This window comes from Myzus persicae, unplaced genomic scaffold, assembly GCF_001856785.1.
Source record: "Myzus persicae strain clone G006 unplaced genomic scaffold, MPER_G0061.0, whole genome shotgun sequence".
NCBI classification, from domain to species: domain Eukaryota; kingdom Metazoa; phylum Arthropoda; class Insecta; order Hemiptera; family Aphididae; genus Myzus; species Myzus persicae.
The window spans coordinates 958,458-981,879 of NW_019102414.1; the positions used below are offsets into that span (position 1 = coordinate 958,458).

The 23,422-nt window shown below is 29.3% G+C and overlaps 1 protein-coding gene and 1 long non-coding RNA gene across 2 annotated transcripts in view; one reads left to right on the forward strand and one right to left on the reverse strand.

Annotated features, from left to right (window-relative positions):
• LOC111032094 (phytanoyl-CoA dioxygenase, peroxisomal-like) overlaps window positions 1-23,422 on the reverse strand; it is a 112,311-nt gene that overhangs the window by 7,928 nt on the left and 80,961 nt on the right. The gene's annotated exons all lie outside the window — the stretch shown is intronic.
• Window positions 12,519-23,422, forward strand: part of LOC111032095 — a 65,124-nt gene continuing 54,220 nt past the window's right edge. The window contains exons 1-2 of the long non-coding RNA XR_002604280.1: window positions 12,519-13,166; window positions 23,071-23,117. This is a non-coding gene — a long non-coding RNA (uncharacterized LOC111032095). The remainder of the gene's footprint in view (window positions 13,167-23,070; window positions 23,118-23,422) is intronic.

Consider the following 23,422-nt stretch of genomic DNA (forward strand, 5'->3'; position numbering starts at 1 on the left):
AGGTATGTCTGAAAAATAGGATCTACAAGGAGATGTGTGGTGCGCAAAAAGAATAGATCCACGAGTCACGATAGAGTGAGACAATCTAAACAAAAAACAATAAATGGAAAATGTCAAATTTGATTTGTATGTCATACATAGGCAGTGAAAAAGAAATTGAGAGAGACTTATATAGCTAATATAAGTGTTAGTAATTTATTATTGGTATAATAGTATAAGGTATATGAGGTATATACCATTCTAGGCATAACAACACTTCGATGCATATGGACACTAATAGTTTATGAAATTGTATGAAACACAAAAACCCGATACTAACAAGTATACGTATATAGGTAGGTACTTATAATTAATTTATCCGTTGTGGTATACACTAATTGCGCATGCGTTTCATTATAATCCTTTTATAATTTCCTTGTGTTATATCAGACCACCTCATTAAGCTTACAAAACGCCAAGTCCATAGATTAAGCCTGGTCGGGGATAGCTTTAAATTCACGTATGACACATTTTTGATCCTAAACTCATCACAGATCGACTTAACGGGGACCAGAAGACACGAAAGAGGTTTATAAGAGAACACGGCGAGCTTTTCATTCACGTCGCTGGAATGAGTTAGTCATTATTCATTAATTTAACCAATAATTAACCATGTGCTCACTATATTGATTATCTTATTTAATTATTGAGGATTTCAAGGATGTAAACAAGTTGGGTCGTGTATTCGAATAATGATTTTTGGCGTAGCATTGGTTTAGGTATACAAAAATAGTCAAGTGCTTAAACGTTCAAATTTCTTGGCGACTTTGTCACCATATTACTTAGTAATTAGTAATTAATATTCAAAGTGTTTTTAACATTTTAGTTTATAATTCAGAGGATGGTATATACCCTCACGTGTAGTCTCCGTTGACAAACGTAAGGCGTAGCAAATTTTACTTTCAGACTAATTTATTTATACTCTTTCTTTATTGGGTAATAATACTTAAGTATAAATTGATGTATTTCATTATTTAAAGAAAAAACTAATAACATCTAGGTAAATACTAAATACTTGATTTTTATTGACATTTCAATTATAAATATGTTTTGATAGCATTTTAAAATTGTGAATGTTTTGTACAATTTAAATTCCTCTTACCGCTTGCTTCAATATTGAAATATAAAAAAAAATTCTTACGTAATTATAATTTCAAATTTAATAATAAATCAATTTACTCTAATCGTATAAATAACGGAGTAAAATGGATTACTCTGAACATTAAATTTGCTATGTAATGTGAAAGGAAAATGGAAACAACAATAATTGTGGATCTAAGTTATAGTCTTACGACGTCCTCTTATCTCATAATGATAATTAATGATTTGCAGTATAAGAGGCATTTGCGGCGTAAAGAAATGGCCATATTAGAAAATGTTGTTCGTAAACGTTACACTCAAGTAAGAAAAACTTTTGATCACTGGGTAAACTTTTATACCTTTAAACAGTTTAAAACCATAAATAATAAATGGTTGGTTAAAGTGAAATTGTCTTGGAAGAAAATCTTGTTAGCAAGTGACACAAAATGAGATAATTTTCAAAGAAAGAAATATGTGGCCGTGACATTTATAACTTGATAGTAATTTATATGAACATGTTATATTATTTTGTTATTCACACTTAAGGCAGTAACTATATCAGCTTCCATGTACATTGACAAATTGAGTGTTGTAGATATATTTTTGAAATTGTATGATTTACCTATGTGTATATAAATGTGTAAGTTTAGTAATAATTTTATAATAATCCATATACTTTCTTCCATACGCATAATATGTTTGACTAAAACTTGTCTAACAGTTATTAGATTCAAAAAAATCCAACCAATAAGTTGAAAATTGTAAAAAATATTTAACATGAATGTTTTCTGAATGCATTTTAGTATAGTTTGCTTGATAACTCAAAATTTAAAGACTATTAAATAAATATACTATATTTTTATATTCCATCATAATGCATAATACATTATGTATCACACCTATACGCGATTATATTATGGACTATATCTTTAATTTTTTATATTTCCTGATGCATTATTAGCATTTTTTTAAATGGAAGTCCCTAATGTATTCCGATACCTACACACATTAAGTTTATTCTTTTCAAGCCATGTACATTGTATATTTATTCGTCATATTTTAAATGTATATGTATATTATACTCATATATATATAAATATATAATATATTTCTTAGGTACTTATTTTATTTTAAAGCCCACATAAGTATTTTCAAATAACACGGCGTCTACTGAAATAAAAGCTCAAATCAAGTACTAAATTCTATCGACCATTGTTTCCCTTCTGATTTATTTGATTCTTCGTTGATTGCACGCAAGTCGTAAATACAATCTCCGAACAAAGACAAATAGAGTTAGTAAGCACTCGCGGGTGACTGTATCAAGATTAGTAATTATTTACAAAAGATATCACCGCAGAAAAGATTATGACTGGCAAACGAAGCCCAAGGATTAAGGTTATGAAATTCAGATAATATTATATAGTTTTACCAGAGATTCTATGAAACAAAAAGATAGAAAAATTATTAACCTCCAACTTTTACTTATATACATTTTTTTTTCTAACATACTCGTATTACTAAACATATTTTTTTCTACGTATTTGAGACGTGCTTCATACTTAATAATTATACTTACATTTACTAACGTGCTTTATTGTTATAGAACTAAATAATTAACTTTTATGATTATTTCAACTGTTAAAACGAAAAATAAATTGTAGAATTTACATTAGTGCTAATTTCCCGAACACATAAATTAAGTAAAATAAGAAAGCCTGTAAGCTGCAGAAATAAGCAAATTAAAATTGGGCAAATGTATTTCAAACTATGGTGGTCTATAGGTGGACGAAGGACCCCCAAAATCTAAACCTTACTTCTAATTTAGCTTCTTTATCTTATGCCTTATTGCAACTTTAGCACCCCCTTGCCATAGATTAGGTCTAAATATGCGCCTATGCTGCTGCAGGAGACTTTGGTACATATAATCCTCTGTGAATCATACCATAAACTAATAAATCATAGACCTATTATGGTTTTTGTTCGTTAAGAATATTCTTAAAACATATATTATAATAAATTCGCAAGTATTCATAACAACTATTTGTCGATACTGAGTTTTATTTTTATTCAAGTAAAATAAATCGTAGAATATTAATTGCAGATTAAGTAATGCGCTATCCACCAATAGTTAGGTATTAATGGATTAATATTAGATTAAGGTGTCTATATTTTGGAATAATTAAAATTATTGTCAATATCTATTTAAGTACGTTGACAGGCAATAATAAGATTAAGTTCAAAATTAAAAACTGTAAGCAAATTTAATTTTTTTGCTAGTGATTTAATGACGACCAAATCGTACATTTTATTAACAGTATTCTGAATCGACCTGTCAAATTGAAAGGTATTATCATTACTCATTTTTTAAAAATGTTTTATTTTTACAAGAAAGAAAATAATTACATTTTTAAAAGTGAGGACCTAACGCTATCCACTTGCCCGCGTTACTAACTGGCTTAATTAAATATTAAGAAGTAAGCTTCGACTTACAAAATAAATGGAGGATAATCCTCATTCCCTGTCATTTCGTTGGCCCACAATTCAAGAGCATAAATTCCCGACTTTTTATTGTTAAAGATAATTCGGTTAATTAAATTAATATCACAATCGTTATCAACGACGTAATTTTATTTACCTACTGTAAAATACATTTTTATACACTGAACTACTGCAGATGTTACAGAGAAAGGTATAAAACAAATATAAAGTGTACTAAATCCTTTTAGGTCGTTCCATATTAAAATAAAGAACAAGAAGTTTATTGGGTATCAATCTGTTTACGTTCATGTTTTATTCATATATTTTAATTTAAAACATGTCTTATTGCATCTAAAGGAAATTCTGATTTCAATTATTTAACATTCAATTTATATTAAATATTAATGTGAAAGAATATTGTTCAAATAATTTGTATGTGGATAGATAACTTTACTGGTATAACCAATAAATATTGTTTTATAACACTTAAGAAAAGTATGTGAAATGTATATCAGAAAACTAACAATAAAATAAATAATAAACATAAACTGTCAAATCAAATTCAAACAAAAATCTAGTTGAGGTTCAGGATTACAAGAAACTTTTGGAACGCTTAACAATATATGTTCACATAAATAAAAAGTAGAAGAAAAAATATTTTGAATATTTTAAAATCTCTAAACCTCTATTTAGATATGTACATAGTTTTCAAAATTATCTGACAACTTACGGTGGTGGATAGCCACGTGACGCTGAAAATACAAAGTCGCGTTTGAAAATCTCAAAGTACATCAAAATTGGGGTTTCGGATAACAACTTAAGTGATGTATTGCTCTATCTATTTAGTATTTCAATATTTCTTGTATTAAAATATAACATCGTCATCGTAACCTATTTCCCAAAACAAGTTGGTCTTCGAATTTACCCATTAATGCAGTAAAACCGCATATTAAGATAATTTTCAAAGTTTGTACAGAAAACTAGGAAACATCCTGTATATGGGTAGTTTTTCAATACTCTAAACTGCAACTAATAGCTGTATGGAAACACGTGGGTGTTGAGTATAATATTATAGGTTAAAGTTGGAAATCGGGCACTGCGCACAATTTTAGTGGTCTAAGTCTATATATAGGACACATGTAGTCTACAGTGTACAAACGTTGTGCTCGATGTCCAAATAAAGGTGGAAAAATAATTTAATAAAATGACAAAATTAATAAAAAGTTTGAAAATTAAATTAGTATAGTATAATTTATATTAGTATGTTATATATTTTTTTATTTTTTTATATATATATATATATATATATATTTAATTTTCATACTAAAGTATAATAAATTATAATTAATGTAAAATATAATATAGTGTATGTAGTAACCTACCGAAATTAAAAAAAAAAAAAATGTCATGTTCCTAATTCAAACAATATTTTTATATTTGCATATTTTATTATATAATATAACATATTTATACTCTAAACCTCATCCTAAATATTGATAAAAACAATACATAATATGTATACAATATATAGGTATATTATATACATATATTACTAATGAGTAATGAAACACGAAAGAAGTAGCGAGAACTTCTGTAAAAATCCATAAACCATCTCCAATAACAGTATGTGGTGATAATGATTTTAAACACTCAATGATTAATTTAAGACTCGAAGAAGCTGAGGGATACGAGCAACAAATGAAAACTTTGGCTAATGGTGAAATTAAGATACTAACAGGCGACATACACCGGTTTGTAAAAGAATGAAAATACTAAAAAGTGGAGTATCACAGATACTAACATAAAACAGAAAAATAGTTTCAAGTGATAATTCGTGAATTATACGCCCTGAAACTGACCCCTATGACATTAAAACAGAATTATCTGAAATAGGACATTCGGTGTACATAATGTTAGGAACATTCAAATTAAAAAAAAAGCGGACCCTAACTACAATTTTAGTTATCGAACTATTATAAAATATAAGGCCTCTATTAATCTTCATAGATTCATGGATTTGGAGTCACAAGCAAACAACAAAGACGTTTAAGATATTTCAAATTTGTGCTATCATACTAGAAAAGTGGAATCTCTAAGGAAAATGAAAGAAGTGTGACAATTCAAAAATTGCCAAATATTCGGTTCAAAACTCCAAAGTGTGTAAAATGTAGTGAAGGACACACGTCACTAAATTGCCCTAAGTCTAAGAAATCAAAGTGTGGTGAAGAACATACATCAAATTGGAAAGGATGCACCACTTATAAAAATGCAATAGAAAAAGTTACAGCTAAATTACAGCATTACAAAGAATACAACAAAATCCTGCGAAAACAGTCACTCAAGAAGTTTCTTTTGCACAGATGGTCAAACCCATACACACAAAAAAATAAATATAGATACCGTCGCTATCTGACGTTATGACAGCATTAACAAAATTAAATGACAGATTGGACAAGCTTGAAAATAGCCAGCTGAAAACCAAAGCACAAAAGAAGTAAGACCAAGAAGTCTAAAATCAACGAAATACAACGCTGTCAAAACGTCGCCCTTCGGACCATCATGCAGCCTACCGGGTTCGAAAGAAACAACGCTATTCCGTGATACGATGCTGCCTATAATAGCAGACGAAATACAAAGGTTTGCTCTCAAACACGAAACGAGGCGAGATCACCATATAAACCCATTGGTTATCCAATTATTAAATAACCCCGGCAAGGACATCAGACGTCTTAAGCGTTTAAAACCATACGACTTAGTTTAAGATTTTAGATTAAGACAGGAGGTGTAAAATATATGTAATTGTTATACATAGTATTTATAAAAACTTTCGGGTCGTTTAAATAATTAAGTTCCAGGGCATTAAAAAAAAAAAATTGTTCCCCAATTTCAGCAATTATGTTTAAATACTTGAATATATTTTATTACTGAAATTATCATAGTTCAAAATAACAAATTTGATATTAGAAATACTTGCAGTATTTGCAATGCTACGTTTTTAAAATGTAAGTACTCATTCTATTTATTGTTACAGTGAGTTCCATATAATATCATACGTATAGATATTTTCTGATATTGATCACTTGAACATTACTCATAATATCCACTAATGTCTAATACGGTGGATGTTATTTTTATTCTATATTGACCTATTGAGTCAATAAAACATTTTTTCTTGACTACCTATATTTGTTTACATTCTTTAACAACAAATTTGAAAAAAATGATAAATATTATTGAAAAAAAAAACCATTCAGAATGAAGAAAAGAATCAAAAATACAATCAAAAGTTGATTGGACTTTATTACAAGAGACTTGTAACAATTTTTTTCCACAAAAGTAATTTTTATTTTATTGTGAAATTAAATAATAACACCTGATATTTTTGGAACAATTGAAAGCTTTTGCAGGTATCGCCGTACTTTTGAATAGCTTTTTTTCAATTGTTGCAATCAAATTAAACGGAACTCATTGTACATACACAAAAAAATATATCCAACCTAAACTTAAGACTAAATTAAGTCCAGTTCGTTAATATACAAAGTGTAACCGCTGGGTTATTTCTTTTATCATGTAATTATGTAAATATAATTATTAGTATTTAGCTTATAGCTTAATGTAAAAACTTTTATAGGTTTTATATTTTAATAACAATAATAATAATAATAATAATAATAATAATAATAAAAATATCTGTATTAGAATCTATTAACCTTGACATTTAATGAACTATATCGTATTTTTTTTTAGATAATAATGAATTACTACCATCGCAGTTGTGTCAAATAATTTATATTAAATATATTTTACATCGATTTTCCAAAATTATTTGAAATCAAATCAAAATGTATTGGATTACTACTGATTTTAACCAACTTTAAAATGAATATAAGTAACTAACTTTTGCATTTTTAGTAAAATTTAAGTAATTGTTAAATTACCCGGCTAATATAATTTGATAGGTTCCCCTGTACAAATTGTTGTTTTCTGTTGTAATTTATTTTAAATGTAAAAAAGATTTAATAATTTTAATTTAAGGCTATGAACTATTTTATAATTCTAAAACACTATTGAACTAGTGATATAATGTTTATAATGTTGAGGGTGCGGACAGCGGACCCACATAAGACCTTAGAGTAGGTAATAACTAATAGTTGTATCAAAATAACGAACAAGACGTATGAAAAATTAACTAAAAATTTGAATTAATTGATTTGAAATATTATAATAGAAAAGACAATTTTAGCAATATATGCATATCATTAATTATACATATAATTATAAAATAAACATTTTACTAAATAAATATAGATCTGAAATAATTATAAACATTTACCAATATATTTATAAGGATCTATAGTATTTCCCTGAAACAATTGAAAATGTATTAAAAATCATAACAAATAAATGTTTGGGTTTTTTATCAAGTTAGTTGACATTAAGTAATAGTACACAACCTAAAAAAATAATAAAAGGTATTTTATAAGTGGGTACGTATACGTATTTTTGTGGAAAATATTAATCTATATTTTATTTACTGTGATTGTTGATTATACTTTCTTATAGGATCACCTCTATTGTGTGTTTGTGTTCAAGACCAATCCCCTTTGGGCTTTTAATCCAATTTATTGCTCTGGCGCGAAAAGAACCTTTGTATCACAAAATCTCAACTGACAAAGTTATTCCATTATTTTCTTTTTCAGTTTACAAATCACAAGGTTCGATATATAATGATTTTTAAAGTAGCAAAGTTTTGAATTGGAAATTAGGTATTCTTAAGTCTTTCCTATTAAGTTTATTGTTATTATACTAAACTATCATGATTCCGATACATATTAGTACATATAAATATTAAAAAAAATGAAATACATGTAATTCATTATAAAAAAATATACCTACCTATTGTATCATGTGATAAAAAAAAAATTCTTAACGCTAATCGGTTTCAACGAGGTAATTATATTTATATACACTTTTTAAGTGGTTTAAAGTTAACTTTTGGCAAGTAAATTGAAGAAATCGTCAAACGAAAAATATGTTGACAGTTAAATACTTGGCTTATCTAGGTATAAAAAATAAAAGAAATAGTTAGGCTGGCACAGAGACAATTTAATTTATGATAATGCAAATGTTTATGTGTGAACATTTTTAAATGTTCATTATATATATATACATATTTGTTTGTCATTTTATCCAAACAAATGATTTTCTTATTTGAGAATATAATTGTAGTGATAGATTCATTAAGAGTTGTGTTCTAAGTTCCACCTATATTACAATATTTGTGTGAATGTTCTTTTGAATTAAAATTTTTAGCAATTAACAATCATTTATTAACATAATATCGAAAAATGAAAATCAATTTTATCAATGTATTTGTAAATCAAGACGATGTGTATTTCAACGTTGAAACCATATATTTTTATTAGCAGCTTGTTTAATTTTTTAAACATACAATGTATCAACTGGTCAAACAAGACACACGCTTACAAAAAAAAATAAACGTAACGTTTTGATTTATCTTATTGATGCGATTGTGTTTTTCGGAGTGTAGTAGTGTAATGGTATAGCCTTTAATGTGAAACACTTTATATAATACATACGATTATTCATAACTATACCATGGTATTATATTTTGATGATGCCTACAGTTACAAAAGAAATCACAAAGTCTGCCCTCAAACAAGAGATAAGACTGAGATGTCGCATTAGTCCAGTAGCCCATAGCTTATAGTCAATATAGCTAATATTAGTAATTCAGTGGACATTAGACCACTTAAGTGTATACAAATACGACCTCATCTAAGGTTTATAAGATATCAGAATAATAGCAGTAGTCATTTAAATAGAAATGTAACTCCACAAATGACGAGCGACGTGTATGTCATATGTATGTTTATATCGATCGTTTGATATATATACCTATATATGCACAATTGTATGTCGTTTTTATAAAAACTAATCGTCCTTTTCAATGTAAAAAAAATGATGATTCATAATTTTTTTTTTTTAATTAATTTTTTATTGCATTTTAAATGTCTTCGTAATAACTTATCTCTATTATTGTATATGTTTATAAGCTTAACATTAACTATTATTAAAACATTCTTAGTTTAAAAACTAAAAAAATATATAACCATTGAAAGGTTAATATCACAACTCTAAATGAATAGAACAGTAATTTGTATTTACTGTTTAAAGTATTTATGTTTTTGTGCTTTTTATTGTTTAAATGTAGCTATGTCAATTGTCACCATACCTTGTATATACAGTCCGTCGAGTTTATTTTTAAACTCTTGTTGCGCTACCATGTTTTTCAAATATATTATAACGCCTTAACCGTATTCTAAAAAAAATTCGCCGAAGTTTATTTTTCCTTTGAAATAATTTAATATCTATAAATGATGTCCAATCCAACGTACATTGGTATATAAAAAAAAGAGGCGTTTCTATTTTGCACTTAGTCCACTATGACAATTATTATTATTTATCATCATAATCCGGAAAAGGGTAGTTTACTGATGATTTCAGAATTGGTAGCATTAAAATGATATAGGTAATCATCGACTTAATTATATTAGAAGGGTTTAAGGCGATAGGTCTATCTATTCAATCGTATACCCGATGGGCTATGGTCTATAACCATCGGAATAGTGTATCAATATTATTTATTTACTTAGCACTAAATGTGTTATTATTGACTAAACGTTATGCATTTTGACATTTTGTGGATTATACTAGTCATGGTGAGTACGACAAGAGTTTTTTTGTGATAATATTCTTGAGGCGGTAGCATGACAGTGGAAGAAAAACTTTTGAGGACTGAGATACACTTATGAAAAAAAGATGATTATCATCCATTTTAACTTTTTTCTGAGTAGAATTATTTTATTTTTTAGATAGGGGATGGGATTATCCTGAATGCAGTCCGCCTCGGTGGTGGCAGAATTGAGAATTTTCGGGAAAAATATCCTTGGCAAAAAATTTGGGTGCGGTGGGTGGCCACTGCTTTACTGGGCACTGAATGACATTTGGGTGTTATTCGAAACTTCAATTCAGGGGTCGGTGGGTTGTAAAAAGTTTTCCGTCTCATGATTAAAATTTGTTCACGGTTAGGTACTGGGCCCGTCCTACCACCACCACTTGTTTTAGGAGGACCGTTCTATTTACGTTCTAATTGAGTTATTAAGAAGGCGACTGATAATTCAACAAAATATATATTATTTTATACGTTCTTAAGATTTAAATGTTTTTGTATATAGATATATATATATATATATACAGTATGATATTATATTTTACGCATAAACGGTTTTTAGAAAGATACAACAAAAAATCATGGAAAGCCGACGAGTCTTTCATATCAGGAAATTGTTTCAAGGCCGTCAACCGAGGCGTCAACCCATCCACACGGGTCGGGCCAACCACTGTCTCCATATATTTGCCGACAAAGAATCAAGGAAACGGCGACTCACTGGTGGGCCTCGGGAACGCATGCGCCGCCGCGGAGACAGTTTAGAAGCGATTAATATGTTATAAATTAAATTACTTTAAGTGATGTTAAGCCTGACAAGAATACATAATTATGACAATTTAACGACGATAAACTTGAGTATAACACCAGTACATTTAGGTAATATCTCTCATTTATATCCAGTGGCGCAACTAGGGGGGTGCAAAAAGGTCTTTAGCACCCCCAAGTTAAACTTTATATCTAACTTTTATTATTTTATTGAAATACCATGAATGTTATGTTTTTAAATATTATGATAAATTTCCTGAAAAAATATTTAATTATTTGATCGTAAGTCTTATAATATAATTCATTCTAATTCATTCCATACACGGATATTCCCGTAATAATAAAGCAAATAATAAAACTGGTTAAGATCAAGTATGCTTCATCAAAGGTTTACCAATTTATCTTTGCTGAATATTGAAAAAGATTTATTAAATCAGCTTAACACTGAAACTATTTTAAATAAATATTGTATGAAACCTAGAAAAATTATGCTAATTTAAAATGTATTATATATATATAAGTTATTTACCAACAAAATTATGAAATTATAATGACGTATCCTTATGTTACTGAAATTTTAGCAAAAAAGTATTATAAATTTATTTTCTTTTATTTATGTGAAGTGCGTTAATATATGTTTTAAAATGTTGAATTATCGAGCATTGCAGGCTCATGTGTAGGGGGTGTGGGGGGCTCTGTGGTGCATTCCCATATTTAGCACCCCCTGTTTTAGAGGTCTAGTTGCGCCTATGTTTATATCATACAAAAGAGTTTTGTATATTTTGTTCAAAAATATTTCAAGTTACAGTTACTGAAGATGCAAATGCGGATGACCTTTTGGGTCACGGGGGTAAAGCCCCACGGTGGCTCAGCGTGGTCTACGGAATGGTCTTGACCCCTCCACAGGTGGTTGGCGAGCGAGCAAGCAGAGGGCAAAGCCCCCGAGTATATTTATGTTTTTATTTACAGTAAGCGAAGCGTAAATGGCTTTTCGAACGGTATTACAAAAAAATTCACGAAAACCCGTCGCGAAACACACGTCTCACATCAGGAAATTTTCTCAGGGGCGTCAACCGCGGTTATAGGCAAACAACCAGGTCTGGGGCCGACCACTGTCCCTCCCCATAATATTATATTATAGGCGCTGCGACTGAGGAATCGCGCGTAAATGGCTCGACTCGAGGGTGGGCAGCGGGTGGGCACGCAAGCGCCGCCGACTATACGGTCAAGAAGCACTTGTTGTCCGCCGCCACCGTCGACGACCACGGACGCGGCGGCGGCGCGGCGGCGTGACATCGTATCGCACACACACGTTCGGCGGCGCGCGCGTTGGCCCGCCGGCGTGTACACACAGAACAGAAGAGCGTCCCGTCGACTCCGCGCGCGCCAGTCGTCCCGCCGACTCGTCGCTTCAGTCGTCCCGCGGCCGCTAATACTACAGCCGGCGACCGACCGGAGCGATCGCGGGCGCTCGTGTGTGCTTGTGCGTGTGTCCCGTAGTCGTACGTCCGTTTCGTTCCGCGATAATTGCATAGTATGTTTTGTACACACGCGCGTGCGACACGCGGCAGATGATAATAATAGCAATAATAATAATAATATCACGAAATATTATATAATGCAATCATATTACCACGACGCTATGTCACGTTCACGCATTACGTTCCATTAAGATATGACGTAATTATCATCACCGGGCGAAAATCAACAACATCATAATATTATTGTTATTATAATATTATAATATTGTTTTACGGTCGCGCGCACGCTACCATATAATTTTATAACATCATATATTATACGATATACGGCTGTCGTATGCGACGCGGTCCGACCGCTGCAGCACGCGTCGTATTACCACCATCATCATGTCCGGTGGTAACCGCGCCGGAGAGTCTCGTCGGTCCGGTGAACGGAGGTAATATCGTCGTCCGGTAACCGCCGCCGCCGCCGTCGCCACCGGTCGCCATCGGCCCACACGTCGTCCGCGGTGATGGCGTAACCGCGACGCCGCTGCATCGGACTGCGACTGCACGCCGACTTGCAATAGGTAGGTACCATGCAGATGCACCGACGACCAACTCCCACCCCTACTTTACACTCGGCCTCCCCCCCCCCAAATTGCACGCCTATATAATATTGTACCTCGCCGCCGACGCCACTCTTGCTTGCACCGCAGACGTGCAGAAGACACGCGAGGTTCGACGACGGGCGACGACGGTTCTTGACATTTTTTTTTTTTTGCCGTCGCATCTTTTTCCAAGACGTACCTAAAATGCTGTTCACTCGAAAACTATGATTTGCAACCCGCATATAGCCCCACTGATTGACTAGGACGGTCGTATGGGAGAGAGGATTGGGAGTAGGTACACCACAATTACATTTTCAAATTTTAGCGTAGGTAGTTTTGTTTTATTGTTCGCAATAGGACGCACGTGATGGTACTTTATTTAGGATTTTTGACAAAATTACAGCGTAAAACATTTTTTTTTATATAAAATGTGTTGTACCACGTATATAAATTATTAATTAGCTGGGGACGCACGTTTTTTTTTGTCATCAGAACACCTCCGCTATTTCTTTTCCAAGTCAAGCACTGCGAATATTAGGGTTATAACTTTTAATATATTATGGGCGTTAGGGATTTAATTTCGCCCGAGCTTAATTCTAAAACAATGGGAGCATATCGCGCTAATACGAATCATTCATAATTTTATTAACGTCTGATTTAAATTGTTTTGTAAGTTTTTAGGATAATCAACGAGCGACCCGATGTAACGATCGAATAATAATTAGGTTTCTAACATAAAACTTGGATCACTAAATACCATTAGTTTAAATTAAGTAAAGCCTGTCGCTTTAATCGATCATCGCTACAATACTGCAATATTCCAAACTGCGAGTAAAATATTTGATCACTTATTTATTTAGATTAAGTTTGAAAATAGAATATTTCTCCACATAGATGCGTATACTTAGTATAGATAATATAAGTGGACATTAACCGACACCGTGAAACAGTCATATAGGGAGCAAACATTGTAGGTTATTAACGCATCACGCCTAGGCATTTTATTATATTTTGTATAATCTAGACTTTTTCAATATTTGAACAAATATTTTTATTTGTTTTAATTATTAATAGTAATTGTTTCTTAGTTATTTTACTTTTCTTATACTTTTCTGACATGCCTAGCCATGATAACATGTCTACCTAACTTATAAACTGAACTCTAACAATACAATCTATGCTTACAGGGGGTGTTGCATATTGTTTATTTGTCTATTTTATTATGTGTATTGTGTACCTGCAAAAATAAATATTATTATTATTATATTATTATTAATTAACAAGAACTCGTGGATACTGAATGCTGAACGTGGTACTGTGGCCTGTCGCCGTCGATGTTAAACACTGTTATAATTTTTTAACTTTTATATTGTTTACTAAAGCAATATGTGTAGTACTGTAGTATGGTATAATGAGGGCTCCTACTTGTTTCATTTTTCTTGGATAATTTAATTGTGTATAATTTTCATTCGACGTACCTATCTACTTTTATACAAGTAAATCAAAACGGTATTAATGTATAATATGTACATTGTATTGTACAAGTTGTCAGCTGATCACTTTTGGAGGTGTACTATCATATCATAGAATTTTTAAATTTCATCCCAGATTATAGTCGGGGCTAAAAACGTGACCGAAGTTCTGGTTGGAAGGTCACAATTGTTATGGAGTGTAACGTGGAACCACAACTCACGTAAGTGGAAGTGCTTGGGGAGATTTCCACAAAAAAAAATTATTTTTTCATTAATCCTTCATAAATGGTTATAATTATTATATCTGGCGACGAACAAATTCCGGATGTCACATAAAAATAAAATTATAGACATCGCTTTAAACTGTAGTTCTATTACAACGTGTATTTTCTTCTTCCAGCGTGAATATAATTATATGCATATCAATATATTTTTAATATTATTGTTGTGTATACCTTACATATTGTGTTTATTTTAAAAATAATAGCAGAAAACCTGCTCTCGGATTCAGGTTTTTGTAACTGTCATTTATGGCCCTTTCCTCTTTACCCCTGCACAGTATAACCACAGTTTGTGGACATTAATAATGTTCCATCCACCCGCAAAATGAGAAATTTATGTCGAAAAAGCAATTAAAACGACTTACGCCACCACGAGCTACCAGCAATAATTATTTTTCTCGTTCACATACACAGGGTGTGTATAACCGCATTCTCTCATTTTTCGTGTGCTAACTGTACTGAAAGTATAGTAGTCCACCCTCTACCTAAGAATATATTATAATATAAACAACACTTTTTTACACATTTATCCTTTGGCTGCTGTACAATTGCACGTACATAGAAAGAGTTTAGCACTATGCAATACTTGAAGACTTGAGAGAAATTATGTATGAAACGTTGACTATACAATGCAAAAATAATCATTATTTTCCTTGTTTTGGGACTTTGAGCTTTATTCAGTATTGAGTATTTTTAATAGGGATTGTAAGTAATTTTAAAAACTTAAGAATTGTTATTCTACTATTGATTTTTAAATACAAGTTCCCTAGCTATTTTTTGACTTTGGTTTGGTTTTAACATTTCTAACAATGCTTCTTTTTTCTTTACATATAAGCAATATTTAAAGTGTTGATCAAAGGAGCATTTCTCACTTAGAAATATTTTTATTAAAATAAAAATGTATATATAATATATAACAGGCAGGCAGGTAATCAAGAAACTAGGAAAAATAAATAGTCTTCGTTTCGTGACCATTTGGTGTGATTATCTGAAAACAATTAAAATTACTATTTATATAAAAGCATTTAAGAGATATGGGAAGTTAATAGGTAGTTGATATTTTTACTTGTGTAGCACAACCTTACAAAAACCGTCCAAAATTACACATTTCACATGCGTACAAAGTACCTACATGCTATATTGCTATGAACTTTTTCAATCCAAACCTGAGTAAAAAACGAGTAAAATGACCATGCTACATACCGAATACCTACATAAAATAATTAATGAATATAAAAATATTTAGGTATTATTATTATTTTTAATAAGAGGGAAATTCAAAATGGATTCTAGGTAATTTTTTATTTTTCAAGTTAAAATTTAACTATTATTTTTTATTGGTGTATCATCATTCATCTGATATTAGACAGCAATTTTATGACAGTGTTTTAAGAATTTTTTTTTTATTTCTTAAAAACATACATACAAAAATGTATATTCTGAAAAATAATTTGCTTGAAAAGTTTTTAGAAAACATAAATTCTATAATAGTTATAGAAAAAATGCAATTCAAACGTTTGCTTACCGACATAACATATTTTATGAAATTAGTTACCATTAGTTACAATACAAATACATTTGAAATACATATGATATATCTAATGTGTATATTCTTGTACCTATATTATTGCAACATTTAAAAATAAGTCTAAGTACCTACCTACATTTTTTTTGTTACATAATATTTTGTAATAAGTCAATAATAATAATTTTTTACAATGTTAGATAAAAGTGATAAAACTATGAACACTGCTTAATTCCGTAACACGACAATAAAAAAATATGAATTATAAATATTTGTTTCGTACTTGGAAATTATTATTTTTAATTTTTAAATGACTCACAAAATATGATTGTGTTAGATTCTGAGCGATTTCTTACTTTATATTAGTTTAACAGTGCTGTATGTTATATACATTTATTATACGTGTATACGTTTTTGTGTCTGAAGTCACTTTTTATGGTGGATGGAAACAATGCTTCGATGGTGTTTTTTCCCGAAAATTGGATCTAGTTGATGCTTTGAGCTTTCGGGAGTCAAAAATAGAATTTTCTCGGTACTTTAAAAATACCTAATTGAGTGAAAAAAAAAAAAAATACTAAAAACTAGAGTTTTTACGCAAATCCAGAATTCAAAAGATTTAATTCTTGTTTTAATTCAAAAACAAATAACCGTTCGTATAAACTAGAGATTTTCATAAATTATTTGTATCGATATTTTAAAGACACGAAACAATTCTAAATAAAATGCTAACTCTTTTTCGCTGTACCTATTTGAAATTTTGAAATGTTTGTCTTTTTTAGTTTTTATTTAATTTATGTATGATAAAATTTTGTTCATGAGTTAAAACGCTTAAAAATGTAACACAAAGTTCCTCACTAATTTTAATTAGGTGCGGAAATTAAAAAATGTCAAACATTAATAGGAACACACGATTTTTTTTGTTAATGACATTTTTCAAAACCACTAAATTCGCAAAATATTTTGTAGTTAAACATGCACTACATTTTTAATTTTCATACTTAGGGTTTGAATATATTATACATGGTTTCTCATAAGTTTTTCATACTAAAATTAAAAAAAAAAGTTTTGTGTAAAGTCAAGTTAATTATTTATGAGCGTTTAGTATCTAAAATGTTGATGAAATTCGTCAAAACCGGGAAAATTATTATTATTGGCTGACGTAACGTCTCCCTTTTCATCGTATAGTTTGGGTCATTAAATTCAAATTTAACAAATTTATTTCATCAGTTTAACCAATTCAATGACGAAATACAGTCTACACGACGACACCTCTTTGACTCAATCTATATTTCATAGTATTTTTAACTTGATTAAGTTTATCTATTGAACTAATTTTTAAAATATAAAAACCGATTCATATTTATTTCTTGGGTTTTATAATGATAATAAACAAAAGGCTGTCATCAAACCTGCTTGGTATATATTCATATAATACATAATATATTTGATAATATAATCGGTCACAAATGTATTGAAATAAATTATAATTAGTATTTGAATTTCGTCTGCCTTTGAGTTTCGATTTATTTAGAGCCAATCAACTACATAGTACAAATAATTGGATGGGTTGATTTTCAGTTTGATGGAAGGCACTGAAAGCTGAGCGGAGTACCTACATAAAGTTCTTTCTCTGAGATTATAACGTTTTAACGATAGCGTAAAATTCTAAAATATATTAATACCTATGTTATATCAGTAATCTTTATTTCTATTATTAATTAATAACAATTTATATTTTGTTATTAATTAAATTCTTAAAATTCGACAATATTTATAAGCCTATACATAGTTATTTTTATAATAATAATATTAATAATAATAATAATAATAATAATAATAATAATAGTAATAATAATAATAATACGTTTATTTCCATCAAATAAGTTTACATATAGTATTAGCCTAAGCTGTAGGTTATGTAATATAAATAGTTACAGATACTATTTGATGTTGATTTACGTAATATATTTTTCAATAGAAACGAATTAGTTTTTTTAATTAAAAATATAAACTAAGAAATTGTTAATGTTTAAAACAACTACCACGTGTTTAGCTGGAATATTGCCAAATAATTGTGTTCAAATTAGTTAAATAACCTAGTTTTTTATTCACTGAGATTAGACGAGTAAACAAAAAATAGGAATCTGAGATGGTTTCTATTATAATCCAATTTTTCTATATAATAATGATGATTGACTTTTCAGATTAATTTGTAAAACTGTGTAAATAAAGATGTCAGTCAATATAGGTATTTATATATTTTTTTATTTATTGAGTTCTATACGGTATTCCTTTGATATTATTAAAAAAACACGATTTCCACAAAACGTATCCTCTAAATACTTAAATGTACACTTGGAAATTTGGTTTTTTAGATCTGCATACATCTATCAATACCCATATTCAGTGTTCACATATAATGTAAATAAATTAAATTAAAATATGATGCTTGTTGTATTTATTTTCTAATTATGAAATTAAAAAAACAAAACTTATTTGGTATCGTACTTCCATATAATTTTAAAGCTCATGTTGGTACAACAGACTTTATAAATAAGTTATAAAGTAAACAAAAATATAATATTTAGCATAATTTTTTCAATCGGTTCATAATTATTATACATCAAGAATTTCTGGGATGTCAAAAATGATACTTTTCTTCACATAAAATGTTTCATTAAAATAGCAAATATAGGTTATGTTAATCGGCATCTAGGCTTCGGGTTGAGAGTTGCTTAACATATAATATTTAGTTTAGTGTTTTAAAAATTATGATATGTTTGATATTTGTGTCTACTAATTTTATGTAATCTATTTTAATTTAACTTGAGTCAATACATACGTGTAACATCAAAGACGGACCGGAAGGGTTTCACTATTCTCAGTAAATAACCTGCCTAAATATCCATTTGCAGTCGCCAAATATACTTATTTTACTGTATGTACAGTGGACGCTCAGATATACTGGTTCATATATAGTAAGTATATCACAGAGCAGTTAGCCAGTAAACTCTGTTTTCTTGATTTTTCATAAATTAATGATTACAATTTTTACCGAAATTATTATTATAATTATATGATTTGCATCAGTCGAAAATATTATTATCTTATACTTACCTAACGGATAATAAAACTATTTTGCTTTTACACCTCTCTCTAAGCGACAAAATACGTATATATTATTGTATTTTGTTCTTATTTTTGTGCTCATTTTGATGTGTTCTTGTGATGACCGTATAAATCCGGGATGGGCAACTCAAAGTTACTAGAGGGCCAATTTCTAGAAAATTAAAATCTAGCGGGCCAGAGCATAAAAAGCAAAAAAAGTGGGGGGTTTAAAATATACATTTTAATCAGCATTTATTTTGTATATAATGTAATTTGAAAAAATAGCCAGATAAAAAAGTTGCCCACCCCTGGTATAAGTGTTAAAGATTTGTATGATGCTGGGTGCTGAGTATTTTGTTTGTATATACTAATTATTTAATATTCTTATACTANTTTGTTCTTATTTTTGTGCTCATTTTGATGTGTTCTTGTGATGACCGTATAAATCCGGGATGGGCAACTCAAAGTTACTAGAGGGCCAATTTCTATTAGAAATTTAAAATCTAGCGGGCCAGAGCATAGAAAGCAAAAAAAAGTCATTTAAAATATACATTTTAATTAGCAATTGTTTTGTTTATAATGTAATTTGAAAAAGTCTCGAGGGCCGCGAGTTGCCCACCCCTGGTATAAGTGTTAAAGATTTGTATGATGCTGGGTGCTGAGTATTTTGTTTGTATATACTAATTATTTAATATTCTTATACTATTATTTAGGCGAGTCTGCGTTGTGTGCGTTGGATAGCAGCACAGCCGCCTAATCTAGACTTGCATCTCATAAAAATTCTTCTTCAATAAGGCATTTAACTACATCTGCCGAATTCGACACTAACACATGAATAGAGTTTCATATACAAACATAAAATTATTAATTTTATATTAATTTTCACATGGCTGCTTTTGAAGCATAAAATTATACTTGGATAAAATTATGACTTGGAGGAGGGGGGGGGGGGGGTTTATACATTTATCGTTCCTTGAACACCCAATATCCTTCAAAATAGTCTTTAGAATTGGTTGAAAATAAATTAAGTTCCTTAGGCTTGATTAAATTATTAAAAACACCGAGCTGAATGCATATGAACGTATATCTGCCGACAAGTACATAAATCTCATGACGTTGAAAAATCTATTCGTTTCAAGAAATTAAAGTTATCCACTTTGTGTTATTCCAAGGAGGGCAAAAACATTTAATGAAATGAACAAAAATGAAACGCTTGTTGTGTAAAAAATATATTATACTCAGAATATGGATATCTTTCATTAAGTAGTTGTCAACTTGACGAACAGAATGATTTCACTGAATGAAAACGACTACATATAAGGACAATAAGGACATAAACATAGACAACATTTGTTGTAGGCTACATTGGTTGTTCCTAAGAAAGAAATATAATGTACCTATACTAGCTGTGGATTCATGAATTTAAAAAAAAATATGATATAATATCATACCTATTATGTTTTAAATTTAATAATAATACTACTATACGGCGTCTACGTAGGTACCTTCTTAGTATACCACATTGAACCACATAAATATTTTTTTCTCATTTTATATTATAAGTATATTATACTATAAACTATTTTTGTCATGAAAGCACTTTATATGGATAGATGAATAATTATGGATGTATCAAATACATTTACCGACGAAAAATCAAAAGTTATGAATTCATTGTTTCTAAAACGCATCTAAGAACTTAGTGATTCTCAGAAAATATCATAACAACAATACTGGCTATTGCTGAGGTATTCAATTTTATTGAACCATATAGGTAGTGAACGCTAATGGTAATACATTTTTCCTGTTACACTTGTGGGTGTGTTACAGTTTTGTATCACAATGTGCCTAATACATTTAAAATCTACAGGTGAATATACATTCCATGCGATTTAATAACATTATCACACGAAGAATATGACATAGTGGTTGTTAAGTTAAAGCCATCATATGGTTTTTTAAATTTTTTGTTATGATTCTTTTTTTTTTTTACTTCGGCGAATTACTTTTTGTAGGAAAAAGTGATGTAAATAAATAATGTTTTTTAGTGTACAGTATGAACATTTTTTTTTTTGAGTTAATATCAGAGGGATTTAATATTATCATGGGTACCTATTACCTTATTATATGGGTCTTTGAAATGATTCTTTAATATTTTTTAACATGAGCCTTAATTTAAAAAATGACCAATATAAGATTATTTTTGAGTAATTGTTTTTAATACATTCAATTTAATAAAGTAAAAGTGAACTTTTAACATAACAGAATAATATAAAACTATAAATAAGAGTTTGCTAACCATTATATATTATTTTTTTAACGGGAGTAAGGTATTTTATATTGGTATTATTTTTTATTTTTTTATTTAAGATTTTTTGAATTATATTTCAAGGTAAGATTTTTTTCAATATATATGTATAATAATTAACGTTGTCTTATACTTTGAACGAAATGATGAATGTTTTGGTTTTACATTATTGTTTGTTTTTTAAGATGTTTGTGTTCAAATACGTTTATTGTTGTTGTAGCATAAATGTTTCAAAGGTCGGGTGGTTTCTGGTAGCAAATTGGATCTAGTTGGTACTTAGAGGGTCAAACGTAAAAGAATCTCACTACTTTTCTTAATAATCAGTAGAAACGGGAATATTTACGCAACACAAGTTTTGACAAAATCGATTTTGTTGTAACTAATTCAAAAACGAATCACCTTAGCGATACTTGAAATTTTCACTATATATTTAATATTTATATTCTCATTTTCTAGTCCAAATATTTTTTTTTTTTTTTGAGCTATTAATAGAGATTTAATTTTTTGTTTTTCTCTATGAACGTGTCAAACATTTTATTGCTTATTTGTGGTCAAAAGCTTGAACATTTCATACTTACAAGATTTTCTTCTTGGAATTAAAAACACAGTGCTGCATAAAGCCACATTAATTTTTATGGGCGTTCGAAATTTAAATTATAACGAAATTGGATATTTACAAGTAAAGTAACGACTTCTCCATGAATTATTTTTATTATTCTCTTTTAGTTAAAATAATATTATTTGTAGAAACTTGAAACTATCTGATCAGCCATTATTGAACTATTATAATCATAGGTAATTATTATTATTTCTATACATAATGTCATTTTCAAAATTACCTTAAGCTACCTATTTAAAAGTAAATTTTCGATTTTTCAGTTACAATAATAATTGTTAGATACCGAATCCGTCATACAATATAATATAGTATTATAATATAATATTTTAGCAATGATAATAAAAGACTTGGGTGAAAATCTAAAATTATTTTGGTAATGAAATTTAGCGGCTACCAATGATTAAAGATGTAATTAATCATTTAAGTATTAACAAATCTATATTCTGCACAAATATGTAATAACTAATTACATGAGATTCAGTTATAGGTACTTTTCTTCTTAATCTATTTTATTTGATAGTTGACTAACTATATACATTTATTGTTTATTATTACTTGTTTTTTTCTCAGGTGCTTATCGAGGGGCCTGTACATTGATATTGGGGACTCTTCACATGGTATGTATGAGTTTGATATTATATTTTAAACTGTGCATTACAGAACGATACAAGGGTGAATTAAAAAATTATTCATTTGAGCGATGTTGAATTTAACATTTTGATAGATTTTATAATATGACATTATGAAATACATAATTGTGATTCTATTATTATTATATGGTTTTAAATAGCACAAACATATTAAATTAAATTTTGTTTATCGCGTTTAAAATCCAATCAGCGATAAAATTTAATTTAAAAGCGATTTATTTAAGTTAACTACAGAACCATTAGAGTTGTTTTTTGAGGTACCTAGTATCATG